Below are 17,114 nucleotides of genomic sequence, written 5' to 3' on the forward strand. Positions count from 1 at the left end.
AAGTTGACTGGGACGTCCTCACGCGCTGTTGCTGCGATTTCACAAAGAATATCTACAACTTCATAATGGTAGTACTGACAATGGAGCGTTCCCGCCGCAGCTCTGTGTCCAGAACGTACTGTGCTTTGCACTTATGGCTTGAGAAGTGGTAGGTAACCCTGGCACCAACACAAGCAAAAGAACGTCTACGTGGCCAAGAAGCCCAGCTAGAACGTATGCGCCATGAAGGGCAGCAGGTTCATTGCAGGTTTTGCAATTGGTGTCAACGCGTATGCATGGTGCTACCGTATTTGCCAACACCAAAAAAAAATTGCCTTCAGCTGAGGTTGCCGTGCGCTGCCCATACGCACCGACACCTGACCGCGCTACTTGGGTTCCGCTTTAGCTTACCGATTGATTGATTGTGGAGAAGTGACTCAAGATGAAACAAACCTTCAAGCTGAGTACATTTTCACTCGCGTGAGCATGACTGACATGGAGAGGCTGCTGGCAACTGTTGTGTACTTAGAAGTTCAAATTTAGCGGTGCATACTTCAAGCGCAATGGTAATGTCGTACATGTAATCCAGGTTTTGCGCAGTGCGTTACTTATTTAAGAAGTCCAGGAGCTGTGTTGTCCTAATGTCATGATCATTTGGAAATTGACCTGGTTTTCCACGAGCTATTTGCGCGTGACTTGCACGGTGTGCCCTTCAAGACGTGCACTTTTCAAATACCCTGGACAACGGCACTGAATTAACGGAACGCTTTCGTGACGCGGCAGCGCACAATCGTTCATGACCTCCGGGCGTGTACATTTCTGTGATGACGGTGCGAGGCAGGCCAACACCAAGCCGCACAGACCAACGCGCTTTAACGCGTGGCCGGACTACGCGCGCCGACACGATCACTAATGAGCGCCGTCAGTGTGGAACTGTCTGTACGCCTTGCCTGGGGCGGAAATGTGCCTTCTGTAGTATAGATGGCGCTGCCGTCGCGCCGCTAGGGGGCAACACGTCCCGCTGCTCTTCGTGGGCTCTCGCCATGCGGTCTGGCGCAGCGTGCGGTTCGCATCAGAGCCAGCGTAGCGGGGTATGAGCGTGAAGAAAAATAACTAAACGTGTCATGCAAAGTCCGGTTTGTTTCACGTAGTCCTGAACTTTACTTTAGTCCATCCGAAGCTGAGGAAGCGAAGTAATTCGCCTGATAACCGGACTGTGGGACTGACGGGGCGAGCGTGCCTTCATTAGCCACTCATCTGCGGTAGTCTACTAAGCGCCGTGGCAGGACTGCGCCGATTTCTGCCTTCCGTGTCGAGCGCGTGCAATTATCCATCACATGTTATCGGGGGGGGGGGGGGGGAGCAGTCAGTAGTCCGTTAAGTCAGTACTTCGATCACTTTCAGAGCAGTAAAATGTGCATTGAGAGCTAGCAGCTATATTCTGTACCAGATGAGTTGTCAATATCAGTGCCATTGGTCGGCGGCCCGATAGATATGCCCGTCGACGGTGCGTCGTAACTCGCATTGACGGCCGAATTAGTGCCCTCGGCCGATCCTGTAGCATACAAGTTGAAACTGCGAAAAGATCCCCGGTGATCCCTTGCATAAAACAAGCTACATCACCGCATTCCTTGAACTTAATATTTCCGACATCACGGTCTGGTCCGCTCCGACGAAGGGTGTCCTGTACGCCGAGGACAGATATTCGCGGTGTTCTCATGTCCGATGGTCACAACCATACCGGTGTACGGACTTCCTCACCAACCGAAATTTGGTCGGGACTCTTCGTGCCTGTTGGCCTGAGTGCTTGATAGCTCAAATTTGCGGACTGTGGCGATGGAGAGCAGTGATGTGTATTGCAGATCACTTGGCGGTAATCTTCGCGCTGACGCACGAGCGCATATTTCGCGGAACGCCGATGCGATGGTGTGCCGGGCGGACACGCCAGTGGGTGGAAAAGACTGAGGAAAGCTCGTGTCGTTGGGCTGCCGAAGCCAGCGTCTGTGAGTGGTGAAATGCTGGTACGGTAGTCGCAGGGAAGGTTGGTGTGCCCCTGTCACACACTCCCTGACATACTGTACCCATCGGCACATCCCGTCAGTGATAATATTGCGCCGCAGTGCGGTCATCAGGTGATACATAAGAACAATGCAATAACAGCAATGTCACAGAGCAATGAACCAATGCTCACATGCCACAAATACGCGGGTACAGTTGTTACGTCTTGCTGTGCGGTCGAAGAACTACTTGCTTGCATCGCGATTTGCGATGTTTCCAACACATCGGGTGGATGCAATTTCAGCAGCCTTGGGCCTTCGGAGCCCAACTAGCTTTTCAGCACAGCCTGCTAGTTCGCTTTACGCTATGCTAGTTCCACGTCAGTTCACCGAATCTATGTCGCGCGACCCCCCTGGGATTTCAACATTTTGTCGGCGGGGTTTGATTGTGTGTGTGTGCGTGTGTGTGTGTGTGTGTGTGTGTGTGGTGTGTGTGTGTGTGTGTGTGTGTGTGTGTGTGTGCGTGTGTGTGCGCGTGCGTGCGTGCGTGCGTGTGTGTGTGTGTGTGCGTGTGCGTGTGCGTGTGTGTGTGTGTGCGTGTGAATGTTTTGCGTCAATCTAGCTCAGAGCACGATTCTGAGAAAACTAGAGCGATCGGGCCATAAATATACGGAATTAGATAGGTTGAAAGGAGTGGTTCGCTTGCCGGTGCGTAAAGCCGGTCGCCATATTGGTACAGCCAAGAAACGTGGACTGACAGAGGCCTTGGAACGCACGGGGCGAGGTCTCTGTAGGATGAGAGAGGCAACCATTAAGGCTAGAACCGATTTTAGAGGGCATAACGAGATAAGACCTTTTGTCAACGATCCTGAAACATCAATTTCTCGTATTTCATTGCCCAATGAGTTACTCGCCCGGAGAAATCCCCGCCGCCGACCTCCAGGCCCGCTGCTTGCGAGGACGGTCCGCCACGCTCGCGCCGAGCGATGGTGGGGCCGCCATCTCCCTGTCCTCCTGGCGTGCGAGAACTCCACGGGAGTTGGGTGCGGTGGTATCCGATGTGTATGGGCGACATCCGCTCGGGGGGCCTGTGGAGCGTGGGCCGACCCCTGATGACCGCCGCGGCGCCGCCACTGGCCCGGATGGTTCCGCCGCGCTCACGTCAAGCATTCGTAGGACAAGTGCCGTCGGGTTCACCGGCCGTTGTGCCGGATTCCGTGGTGGGCGTCCCGGGGCGTGATATCTGATGCTACCTGGGGTGGCCACCGGCACGCCTGGTGCCGCGGTGATGCCCGTGTCCACGTGTCGGCAGTCGCACGTGCGGCATGGACTTGCGGGTCACTGCCGAATCTGCATCGTGTGGAGCGTGATGTGTCGCCCTCCGCTGCCTTGGCCAGTTCAACGGCATTCACAGAAAGACGAACAGCACGAGTACTCGCCACGCTCAGGTACATCGGGCGCACGAGCAGGCACCCGAGCAGGTCAGTGACTGGTTAGCCAGGTTCTAATGAATTGAATGAATACTCACGAGCATTCAAGACCAGCCAGCTACTTACACAACAATCCCAGGAATAATACATCCGATGACATAAAGTCATATATTAACTAAGTCACAGTTGGCCATGACTGTTAGACTATTCGACAGTGTCATGCTTCTTTGTAGTCAGACGCACATATTTGTCACCTGACATTGTGACGAGATCCGTATTTTATCTATGTCATGATACCGCAACACTCCTTCATGCAACAAATTCATCAATCACCCAATGATGTAGCTACAGCGGATCCATCGTCCTTCAACATCAACTTCACGGGCCCGGCACGACGCCTGATTAGCTCCCGGGTACGCGCAAGCCGCCGGCCGGGTCGTCGCGAGGCGACACAAACGCCCTCCACGAAAAAGATGTGTCAATGAAGGCTCCAGTGTCGGTCCGGGGCAAACTGTGCGGGTCAGAAGGCCTCCCGCGTCAGGGAGGGGAATAATATGATATGACGTATCCCTCTAACGGCTTCCGGATCGACCAGGGGATCCCACCCCGTGCCGCCAGAATGGCAGTCGGAAGACACCCGGGGGTGGGATGGAATGGCCCTTCAGCCCTTGACTGGGAATAGAAACGTACCCCTAGTGTTCTAGTCAAGTGGGCTCCTTGCTCGGAAAGAAAGAATGGGTTGCATTAGTGTTGAGTAGAGTGGGTCAAAATGAGTTAAAAACGGACAAGGTCATCCCATGTTTGCCTGAGGATGTTTATTCTTTTGCAGAATCGCCTACTAAACAAATTACATCGAAAGGTTTGAGCCTGCGCGCCCACAATCTCGGGAGCAAGGATAGCGATGGCCTGGGTTGCAGCTTCCCGTAAAATCAATGGCATTGGTTTCTGCAAGTGGCACCAGTCGGCGATGTCCATGTGCACCAACGACCGTCGTGAAACGATGGTCACCAATGTCTTCCAAAATTAATTCGTACCGTTCCAAGATTAGACTGGGTGTATCTTTCTGTACTTCTTTCAGGTTGTACTTCTTTGGGGTCTGAGCTCTGGACAGATAACCAGTTACAACAGTACAAAAAATAGAGATTCTACATGAACTCTTCCAGTTCCACCACCAAAGGCCGATCCGTGCCTATCATTAATCTAAGAATCGCACTTATGAAATATACGCCCGAACTGCTTCCTTAATGTAAGATTTGATGGTCAGATGTACAAAGCGTTCAAGCAGGGAGCTAGAATCGCTTTTGAACTAGGGTGGGAGTGAAAAATTCTATCGCAAAAAGACCATGCGGGAGTGAAAAAATCAATTTACAGAAGATGGAATTCAGCTCGTGACTGACGCTTCAGCAAACAAAGAAATATATTTCAAGTTGGCATGGACGTAATATCAGAAACCTGACAAAACTGCTTTTTAACATCTTAGGCCATTAAAGTGAGACAGAATACATTAAAGCATAGTAATTTCATGGCAGTGTAACGAGCATAAAACATTATTAACACCAATCGTTTGATGCTGCATTTTGCACTTCCCTTCCACAGCACTTTTAACACAAAATAAAGAAAAGGAATTCAATGCCAAATTAACAACAGAAAATTCAACAAGCATAAAACACTCAAACAAAAAAACCTTGGACTCCTACGCATCAGCCCATCAGAAAGTCAAACACAGTAGACATACCTATGGCCTTTTTAAGATTGGGTCAGGGAAAACAAACATTTTGTCACTGTTTCTTACAAAATACCGATGCTTATTTCCATGCAAGTAGCCCAACGTTGCCTGACCTAAAGAGGCCTTACTTCATCTCACCCTGTCTAGCCTGTTTATATCACAGCAGTAGTTGTGAGTTATTAAATCTTGCACAATTCCCATTGCCACTTGCCATGCAGTTAACCAACCTAACCTAACTTAGAGTAGCCCGTATGTCATACATCATCTCAACCCACTTACCTATCGACAGCGGCACTTGTGGTAAAAACATAATAAAGCTAATTTTTGACTGGTTTCAACTTGCATTTGTATTCACTTCATTTGTGCATGCTTGTTGATATCAGACGAAGTTGGCGACACACAAATCAAAACACTTTAAATCACTTTGAACAACTTATTTTGATCGCCATGGTTAACCTATGTCATGTCATGTCATATAACCTGCTCCCCCAAAACAAAAGTTCAGTACCTTTTGCATGGTCTACTGGCAGACAGAGTCATCCCACTCACCCCCAAATATAAGTATCGATCATGCCCACCAACCTACGAGATTAAAATGCGAAACATGTAGGAGTTGGGCATGATAAACATCTCCAGAAAGCAGAATTTCGCCATCAAAAATTTCTGTATTAGCTGCGTCAGGTCTGTCCCAAAGCTCCGTATGGCAACATTAGGAGAGCCTTGTCAGATAGTCTGGTGAGTTAGACACCTGAAATGCTTTGATTTATCGTTATTGAGCACCGCCATGAACCAAGGAAACGGTTAACCGAGGGTTTAACATGGCAAAAATGGCAGTAAAAAGAAGTTCCATGCTTCAGATTGTCTCCTTCATTCTCTGTAAATTGTTCACTCTTGGGTGGATATCAAACAGATTTGGGCGGCCGGCGAATTAATTCAATTTATGTGTCAAATACGTACAAGTTTGCAGTTGGAGCATCTTGCAGAGAAATTGGTCAACATTTTAAGCAACGGATGGTGCCTCTAAACGCAATCGCGAAGGAAAGAAGAATAAAGTGGTATCACACTCTTATGATACCAAGAAAAACAAAAACAGTTGGATAAATATAAAGACTGTTACTTTTCTGGCAAAGTTTCGTAATCAGCTGATTTGACTTAAAACCTTAACATGAGTGCTCAAATGGTGATATTCATCTTGAAGATCAAATTTAGAAGCGATTTCTTGAATTTTTTACTCCTGCATTTCGGAAGTGATGCAATTTAGTGGTCAAGTTTCCTCAGGAAAAAGAAATGCGTAGAGTAAAATTCTCTACCAAGACCTGCTGGTGTTTGCACCAGGCTCTGCTTTCGTGGTGTGTTGGTGAGACCAAATAAAATAGGGGATGCGTGAAAACTGCATTTGGCACACGGCTGCCGATAGTGATGCATTTTGTGAACAAGCCAAACTTAATGCGTGCAAGCGGCTGGAGTCCCTGGGGTTCTTGGGTTTGGACGAACCTGGCACCCTTGCTCTGTGCATACATAGACATGGTTCAGATGTAGGTGAGGCAGGACATAGCTATAGGTGTTCAGGTTCTGTGGAGCCTCGTTTATGTTTGGTGGTTTCAAGTGAACTCGGTTTTGGATGGCATCTGAAAACCTCAGAAAGGGAAATAGGGATTTGGCATGTGCGATTAGACAATGTCAGGCAGGAGTGAAAAATTCGCACAAAATATAGGGAAAAGGAAAGAAAAAATCCTCCTCATAGGGTGCTGCTTCACACCCAAAGTCGGCAATTCTAGGACACTGCGTTCAAGTGTACTTCTTTTCAAAGCGTCATCATTGTCCACCAGCTGGCCGGTACTCAATATTAGCCACCGGGCTAATATTGAGTACCGGGCGTTGCGCGCCTTTGGAGACTGCAACACCTGGCGCTGAAGTTTTTGTTGCTAAGGTTTGCGAGCGCGCGTGTTTAAAACTACGTAACATAATTTGTACTACTAATCGATCGGGACTGAATGTTGGACATTCCCAGACAAACATAGCTTGACCATGTTCATACAAATTTTTGGCACATTTCTATGTACAATCTACAGTCGCGGAATACTTAATTTAACTGTAACACCCAGATACAAATTCTGGTAAAGCTTTGGAGGCCTATCGGATAAGAAAGAGTCTACTAGACCATTGTAAAACTGAAGGCATTTAGATCAGTTCTTCAGTTCATTGAATATAAAATTCAGGCAGACTTGATTTCGCGGTAGCTTCTGGGGTCTATTCCAGTTAAAGGATGTCAAAATACAAAAGAGTGCCCCTTTAAGGAAATGGGACATTTCAGATGTTGGGGAGCCCTTTCATTATCAAGGGGCCTTTGTCAACCTCGTTCTTCCCCCCCCCCCCCCTCCCTTGCCAAGGCTCTGGCTGCGCGCCTGGGTCCGAGGCGTCTCGCAAGGGGGTAGGAGAGGCAGCTGTTGGTTGGTACGCATTATTACAGATTTTAAGGCGAATTTGCTCTTAGAAAATGGAAACTTGCAAGGTATCGGGAGTTTGCAAAGAGGTGGTGAGACGTGCTGCCGATGCACTGTCTGGATGATGCGAGTTTAGACAGATACTGGCCAGTACACCGTCACGTACGTCAACGTTCGAGCTACCAAACAGGATGTGTCGTCTTCTGCCACTCGAATCGAAAATAGGTTGTGACTCAAGATGTAGAGTGAGGTGATGTCACAAACAAGTTTTATGCCGAAATCGAGCTTAACGAAAGGTTCAATAGTAAGGTAACCAGGAAAATGATGAAAATGATGTGATCTTGCTAGAACTGCTAAACTATCGTAATCCAGGGCAGGTTAACAAATTGTGGGCCCGCTGAAATCGACAGAGCGGTGAACGCAGACAAATAGCAACGACAACCAATAATTCTGCCCTCCCCGCAACCGAAAAATTAAAGACAGACAAATAAACAGGTCACTTCACTCCTCGCTTCCGTGCAGGCCAGGTTTTTGACATGTGTTACACAACTGAAAAATGCTCCACGAGTTCCAGAGTAATGAAAACGTGAGTAGCACTCTAGTTCAATTGCTCCATGAAGGGAGAGGGAGCGATGGTGAGTACTCTGGTTATGATCCGTAACCAACCGTGTGTTCGTGAAGGCTGGACCTATCGGTTCATCTGTCACACGCATACCGGATCGGCGCAACGAAGCTGCCCTTGGCCATTTCCGTCGATGTTTCCGTTGTACGCCTTATCTTCGCGCCTAGAGACCGCAGCGACACAGAACTGGCATGCGGCGATAACGAATTGTACGGGCAGCCGTGTTTTCATGCGGACGTGCGCACGGTTCACATGTCACACCCACACGCTTCAGAGAGACTTAAGTCGTTATTTTGGACAGGTTTACCAGCTTTGTGCCGCGTCTCGGCACTCAGGACATGGAGCGACTCGGGAGTTCCATTCTTTGACAAGGAATGTAGCGAACAAGATGACAATGATTGGCCATGCGTTCCAAGCGTCACATCAAACGCGTGCCGGAAAATGAATTTGGCTATTTTTGACTGGTTGACTAGTTTTTGCGAAGCCTCGACATCCAGGTGGCACGCTTCGAGCGTGCCACCTCGATCGAATGGAAGAACGTGCCCTCCCAAAGGGCATCTTCGCGGTGTGCTCTGTCCTTGTCCATACATTAGCTTAACCTAACCGGTACAAACTCCACGTTTTCGTGTCGCCAAAAAACGACCGGTTTACCGTCCAGTCACCGGCGGCCAGTATATTGAGTAAAAGGACGAAACACACGTGCCGTATGTTGTCGACATCCGTCCGGCAGCATTCATTCGTTCATCCATTCGTTTGTTACTTGTGGCCAGATAAGTAAGATAAAGCGACGATAAAATATATTATCTAAACTCCCTGTTACAAGAATGTCAGAGAAACTACACGTCGAGTGAAGAATGCTTTGCGACGGGTACAATAAAAGGACCCACCAAATGCAATAACTTTTCAGTGAAGCTCACTGCTATGGCAAAGCAATACCCTCATCGGCTTCGCGGGGCGGGTTTTGGAGTCACTAAAGAGACTGACAACACAGAAACATTGCAGCAGCGTTGGCAAGTGACAGTGGCGAAAGTGGGAGATCTGGCATTTCCAAAGAAGCAATGCGGTTTTCTTGATCTTTTGGAATACATAACAGCGCTCTAGCCGCAATGGAAATCTGGAGAGCAAGATTTGAACGTCCCTGGTAGTCAACACACTACAAGCAGCTCCCGTCAGGTATCCCGGCAGCCTGAGTTCGGGTCGGTCGGGAAATCCCATGCATGGTGTTGAATGCGTCCCGAAATAATGCAATTACAAATCACCCATAAACTCTCCGCCGTATAGCGGAACAAGTCCGTAAGCCTTGATTCTGACTTTTTCTAGCCGTCTTTCATTACCATGTACACGACGAAGGAATGCACTTTTGCTTCAGCTGCTCCCCAATGGAATCTCTGGACGCGCATTTGAACAGAAAAAGAGTAGTTTCCCTAAGGAAATATCCATACAAAATACACTCTGTACTTCAAATATCCAAATAACCCTCTCAAGTACGCGCCTTCCGTTTTTACGATGAAGTGATGTTTTGATGAGTTTGTTGTTTCCGGGCCGACCATCTCTACAATGTATTCCACTCCGCCACACTCGGAGGATATATTTGGCAATTCCGCAAGAGATGAGTCGAAGGCCCCTGCTACTTGGTAATCTGGAATGTCGCAACAAACACTATTTGTGAACTCACAAAGTTTTTTCATGGGGTGGTCGAGCACAGGGGTGGCGCAGCAGGAGGACGGTCAGTTTCTACACCCCTGTCGGCGGGCGGTGGGACAAGAGTGTATATTTTTCCCTCCCCGAATTTTTGGGAAGCTTCTTTAAACCCGAATTAATGGATTGTAGCTACCCGCGGGTACCAAATCCAGATCAGGGGGGCCCCCATAACTGAGCTAGGAAGTAATAAATCGGGCTAAGAAGACCCTATTCCATACCAAGAAACGTCTGTTCTGGATCATTAGGTGGCCGTTATGAATCAGGTAATCAATGCTCCAGATCACGAGACCTAATATTGTGTCAAGAAGGCCTCTTTGCCCGCCCGGAAGGTCCTGTTACGAACCAGGAGCCCGCGTCCTGGATAAGGAGGCACACTCGACATTTAGGAGGCTTCTCTCATGTATTAGATATTTGCCTTTCCAGATCAGGATACCCTGTTTTGAGATTGCGAGACCCCCTTGCTAGATTTGTAGGCCCTTTCATTAATCGCAGGCATCCTGGTTCTGGACTAGGAGGGCTCTATGCATCGGAAGGCCCTTTTCGGGGACTGGAAACCCTGTCATAGGTTAGTAAGATATTTTGCGGGGATGATGGGAAGGCCAATTCTGGATTGTTTACCCGTCGACATTTATTTAGTTGCACGTGATGCATGCACCGTTTGACAAGGGGGAAAGTGCCCCTCGGTGCCCCACCCCCTTGAATACAACACACAAGAAACTCCCTGTGAGGAAGCCTGTTTTGCTCAGTGGGCCCCAGAAAATCCAGTCCCCCCAAACTCAAAATCCGTGACGCCGCCCCTGCAGGGCGGGTCCGCTGTTGACGACCTACGGCATTGGTACTGGATGGGATTCCAATTGAGTCGCATTCCATTTTGCACGCATTTCCCTACGCAGTGCGGCGTAATTGGATTAGTAAGTTTTCTCCACCAGTCCCGAGACAAATTTTTCCAAACAGCTCGCCACCAGTTTTATGCGTTTCTACCACTTCTAAATCCTATTTCAACGTCACATGTCAATGCAAGAACCCGTTTGAGGCCTCCGGGCGACTGACTGCAGTTCCGTTTGAGACTTCCGCTGACTGCAGCTCCCTTTGAGCTGCTCTCGTACTATCTTGACCTGATCTGTCTGAACAGACAAATGCAGAAACATGTTTAGCATGCCAATTTTGTAGGCACTTCATGCTGGCGGGGGGGGGGGGGAGGGTTATCATGTGTTTGACTGTCAGCAAAGGATTATCGTTCAGACAGGGACTCTTTCTGAAACTCTAAAGCTCACCTGACCTCTCCATTAAATTCCGAATTAAATTTGGCACTGCTTTTATTTTTCCATCGCACACTTTCCAAGCACGTGAAGCAGATTATTCGATCTTGATCTTCACTGTCCTGAAATGGTTCCTTTTTCAAAAAAAAAGTTCAGTCACCATATTTGACCTTTTGAGGGTCTGGTAACCAAAATCATGCAAGACCTCTTTGATGTTTGCATTTGAATAAGGGTCAAAATATCACGCTAGGCAGTATGCTTCTTAAAAAAGTTCTTGATCTGTGTCATTTTAGATCAGTCATCTATTCTGACATTTAGGAAGCACATGGAAGGTTATGATACGGTTCCTGTTATCAATAGATTCGAAATGAGCTCTAGAAGCTACCCCATACAGCAAGCTCTAGAGAAATAAAACAGGTTGCTTTGACCTTGTTCCGACCTTTATGCCTGACTCTATGTCAATTGAATTGATTCATCCAATTGTTGAGCTGTCTTAGAAACAATCTCGGAGATGCATGGAAACATTCTTGTAACACTATGCTCTTTAATCAGATTAAACAACCCCCTAGAAATTGTCTTCGGTGAATCCATGACCCGACGTTGACCTGTCGTAGGTCAATGATCTGCCAAGGTACATCTAAAAGTTTGATACCAATCGATCCGCTATTTGTCTACAAGCGATGCAAAATTTGGCCTGGCTACGCCACGTTGTTCGGTAATGATTCCGGAAAACCTTTAGAGGGAGGAGGGGGGGGGCAAATTGAGCCCCACCCGGGCACTTACTTAATGGGGCCGACTATCTACACGAAATGTCTGACTGACGTCTTTTTTCACCAGCGTGCCTCCGATGTTTGCCCTGATGGCATTGACGAATGCTGTTGCTATCGCCATCTCCGGGCTGTACTTTAATGGGAGTACGTCTGACCGCGCACGATGAAGCGGTCTCGGTGCTGCTGGTGGCGAACGTCCGGCGTCGATGGCGCTGCTGCTGCTCTCCCTTGGCCCTGTGAGTGCTGCTTGTGACGAGCTGGTCGACGGCTGGTCATAATCTGAAGGTATTATTGTGTACTGTCCAGACTGAGGAAATGTCGTGGTAGTTCGCTCCCTTACGATGCGCATAGGGCTTCCTCAACTTCAGGAGATCGTGTGAATTCTCTCTTTCTAGATGAATGCAGCTGGTTCTCGTCGGTACTGTGGCGTCGTTCTTTTGTTGGTGTCATCTGTAAAGCGAACTGGCATATGTCTTTACGGGCGGTCACGATGGCGGACCCTTTGTATCAAACTAGTGTAGATAGCCAGGTGTGACAAATCACATGCCTACTGAGCTTCGTATCAGCAACTACGTCTCCCCTTCTCCCTGTGCGCCGCTTCCTGTCCGCGGCAGATGCCTGACGCTGTCGAAGGGAGCGATTTAGCATACATATTGTTGTTTTTACAATTAGGGTTGAAAATCTTAGCTGCTTATGTTTCATTATAAGTTTTCAAGATATCGATACCGAAATGTGGCCATGCTTACGGCCTAACGTAGCGGTGAATATTTGGCTTGTGATAAAGACCTTTTAGATGGGCTCGTTTAACAATCACCTATTTTTAAAACAGGAAAATGAGGCAAACGTCTAAGATTTCAAAAGAGTAGTTTCAATCGTTCTATCTTCCTATCAAAATCGTGTGCAGGAATATAGAAAACCTTGTCAACAGAATTTTGCCGAAATCCCAGATAGTCGGGTGTCAAAAGTGACCCTTCATTGCTCGAGTTGGCGTAAAATTATTCAAGTGTGTGCTTGTTTGACTATTTTTGCTTATTTCATTAGGCTTAAAATATTTCGGAGCGTTTCATGGCTATCTTAATGTGGGACTGTTCCTCCCAACTGGAAAACTCTACCGAGTTTTCCAACGATCCCAACGTGAATGATAAGTTATCCCAGCAGCCCTGCACGTCACGTTTCAACAAAGTGGCAGAACGCCTCGAAACAAGCTACCAAGAGTGACCACAAAGATAAATGGGGTGATCATAACAGAGACTTGAGGAGTGGCAGCAACATCAACTTGTTTCACGCAACAACCGTCGTCAACTAAGATAACTTGTATGCTTTCTCATAGACGTGAATTTAACGACAAAAATCAGAATAACGTTGCGAGACACAGCCTTCGGTTGATATCACGGACATACCCAATACGGCATATTTGGTTGCAATATAATTCACCCATGATTTAAAAAATATATGATAATATCAAACTTTTTGCCGGCAAAAATATCGAGTACATGCTACGTAACTCTAAATGATCTCACCCTCTTGCCTGAGCTGCGTAAAAATAAAAAAGTATCTGAAAATAATTCGGGCTAAATGGATAATTTAGATGGCGGGGTCGTGGCGAATACAATATGTTTTGGTTGCTCAATTCCGGATCCTTCGTGTCGAAGACCCTCGCCGTGGTGCATCCCGTATGCCACCTCTTCCCCACGACTTTTCGCATAGATGAGCATCGTGTGTATAACGTCTGACCTTTGATTTTGAAAGAACCTAAGTTGTCTTTATCTTGATGCTAATTGTTTACTCCGGGACGAATGATAAAGGTAAAAGAGTGCCTCTGAAATGTACGACGCAACATTTAAGCTACGCCGGAAAAAAACGCCCGTAATGCATCGGGTGTCCAGACATAAAGTCGAATGAAAAAAGTTGAGCGCAAGAAGTCGACAAGGATAAAAGTTTACTAGGAAACAGGTCGAATCGGGAAGGGCAACGAACGAGCTGAGACTGATGAAGGTTGAATCGGAAGATTTCGAAAGAGAAAAAGTCAAAAAGATAAATTCGACGGGGATAAAGGTCGGCAAGGATAAAAGTTAAATTTAGATAAGTCGACAAGGACCAGAGTCGAATTAGACACAAATTAAATTGCAAAAAGTCCAACTGAAAAAGTGGGAATTGAAAAAGCCCTAGGACTAAAAGTCGAAAGGGATAATAGTCGATAAGGATAAAAGTCGAAAAGGAAAAAGACGAAGAACAACAAATTGAAACTGATAAAAGTCAAATCAGAAAGTTTTAAAGGCCAAAAAGTCGAAAAGATAAAAGTCGACATGGCTAAGGGTCGACAAGAATAAAGGTCGAGTTGGAAAAGTCGGCAGAGATAGGAGTCGAGTTAGACACAACAAAATAATGAAAAGTTCAATTGGAAAAATGTGACTTGAAAAATTCCTAGGACTTGAAGTCGGCAGGGATAAAACAGCATACAAAAGTCAATACAGGAAAGCCCTATGGGACAAAAGCAAGGAGGACGTCCACGGGGCACTACTGAGTGCTTATGGTAACGCGTTTGTTATAAGCACAGCTTGAAACGTTGGCCGCTAACGATATAACCAATTTGTACTCCTTTATTAACTTGTTTAACCCTAACTCTTGTCATATCGAGGGTCCGTAACTCGGCATAGAATTTCTAAGGTCATAATGCCGAGAAAGAGAGCATTTATAATGCACCCAATCGACAAGCCATAAGGTGTTCAATAATGCTTGCAGCAGCAAGCGCAAATGTTGTCCGTCCAAAAAAAAAACCGATGGAAATGTTTGACACTTAAGGATATGAAAGCAAGCATCAGTTATGATGAAACAAGCTAGCTTAGAACTACTGGTATACTTTTCAGGTGAAAAAGACTTCTCTCGTCAGCAAAACTATCTGTTTAGTGAAAATACTCCCCAATGTGTCAAGGTTTCATCACATTAACGTACCTTGCACACCATTGAGAGCCAATGGACGGCTATCTGCAATCGTGCTCACGGGCGCCAAACGTGAACACCTGGCCAATTATATTTTCTATTAGCCTTGATGCCGCGTACCTTATGAAATGGCAATATTTGAATGGCGTTATTATGATGTCCCGAATGCCAAGGTGACTTGGAATTACGTTCCCGAAATACTCTCCCCATTGTCGCGGGCGTGTAGCTCAAAACTAGACCGGCTATGGCCTTAACAAGACCGTGATTGTGACCAGCAGCGAAAGGAAGATGGTCATTTCAGTTCAAGGTCCCACATAAATGTGGAGCGCTTCCTTTAACCATAGCACTGCTGCATTCCGGGGGAACACTTCGATAAGCAATCGGTACGACTCGCAGCCGAACAGAACAAGGGAGTCGATAGCAAAGACCCGCTTCGTCTGAAATGTGCCTTAAGTTACTCATTTCACCAACTAAGTGCGACATACTTTTGAAACAGTCCAACAACCTACCGTTTTAAGTGTGTGCCGGACATTTGGGGCATATTTCACAAACATACTCTGATGAAATATCAGGACTAGTTACGTATAATTATAACACTGAGTAGTGCCATCGCAGCGCCGCCAAGGCATAAAAGGGACGTCATTTTAATTATTTCCCACTCCAAATTAAGCTGCCCACGCTTTGTAACAACTCCACACCTCTTTCAGCTGTCAGCAATTGTCGCAGCCGTCATCGTCATGCCAACCGCGGCGGCACATCTACTGCTGCGAATGAAATAACATTTGTGATTGGCCCAGCGGGCAGCAAGAGCCTGTTGCCGTGTAGTGCATTGGTTGATGTTTGAACCAGGGCGTAACATTGATCATATGATACTGCCGTTCCCAAAACCCGGGTGCGCCTCGTGAAGAGCTCCTGTGGAAAACGCTATATATATATATATATATATATATATATATATATATATATATATATATAGGGGAGGAATCAGAGTCATATAACGTTTCGTTGAATTTGCGGGATAAAAGCTTCATGTTGGCATATCTTTTGTCTAAATATATTATTTCAAGTTTGCTTAGCATTTATTACACAAACGTTTTGACACATAAGTGTGTTGCAAATATTACAGAATATACACGTTGGAAAAAGGGAAATGAAAGGTGTTACTTTCGAAGTGATGAACAGGAAGCTAAATGAGATTTCTCCCGCAGGGTCGGCCACTTAAAATGGAAGTTCTACGCTTTGCGGGAGTTTGAGAAAAGTAGTATTACTGATCACTCGTATGCGTCTGACGTAACAAGTGAAAAGTACAAAGGAGGTTGGAAACGCCCTTTAATATTTCCAAATCGACAAAAATATAACGTTCGCTTCCCTTTCAGTTTTTCTTTCTACCAAATTTGTCGTCCTTACTACTACAAGAACGATAGAGCATTTGGGACAAAATTACGCCTTGCGGCGGCCCAGCCCGCCAGGGGCCAAGGGGTCGCTCAACCTTGGCGGATATGAAACCCTCAAAGCGGCACGATGTTCCGCCCCTGCGGAACAGTGAGAAGAACAGGAGAGAAGCGTGGGAAGTGCATCGAGCAGCTGAAGTCGCGAGCGCCTGCTCTGGCGGTTGTATTACGAAGAGCCACGTATTCAGAGCATTTGAGGATATGTTCGGTTCGCTCTTCCCAAGGCGTAGTCAGCCAAGTCAAGTACGTTTGGCGCGCTGTGAGATGCTGTCCTCTCACCTTGCTTCACCAGCACAACTTACCGGCCCAGTTCGACCATTCCGGGTCTCTCACCTGCGGGGGACAGCCCTCCACGCTCGGAAAAATGTGGGGCGCACATTCTATGTCCCCATGGTGTTACCTCTCACGATGCCCACGGTCGCTGAAAGCATATCATGCCCCTGGAACAAGTTCGATGTTATCCCGCTGTTCAAGCAAGGTCGCGCTGGTCCCGCTCATAAATGCATATTCTGAGCTCTGGATACCCTTCCAGCTCTACAGTCAAAAATTTAGATTATTTTGCTGCATCTCTAGCCCCCTGTCTGTCTCTGGATACTATTTCCTTCCGTGCCGCTCGCCGATCTCCACGCAGAGGGAGCGCCGTATGCCGGTCAACGTCGTCGCCGGGCCCTTGCGGCCTTGAACCCAGCCGACCGCGCGACGTTCCTCGCCGCTCAGCGATTGGGAGCCTGCTGTGAGCGGAGAGCGGCGGTAGCCTGGGGCGGGGCGGGGCCGTTAACCCAGGGCGGCGCGGGT

This window comes from Pollicipes pollicipes, unplaced genomic scaffold (assembly GCF_011947565.3).
Source record: "Pollicipes pollicipes isolate AB1234 unplaced genomic scaffold, Ppol_2.1 Scaffold_5724;HRSCAF=6776_pilon_pilon_pilon, whole genome shotgun sequence".
Classification (NCBI taxonomy): domain Eukaryota; kingdom Metazoa; phylum Arthropoda; class Thecostraca; order Pollicipedomorpha; family Pollicipedidae; genus Pollicipes; species Pollicipes pollicipes.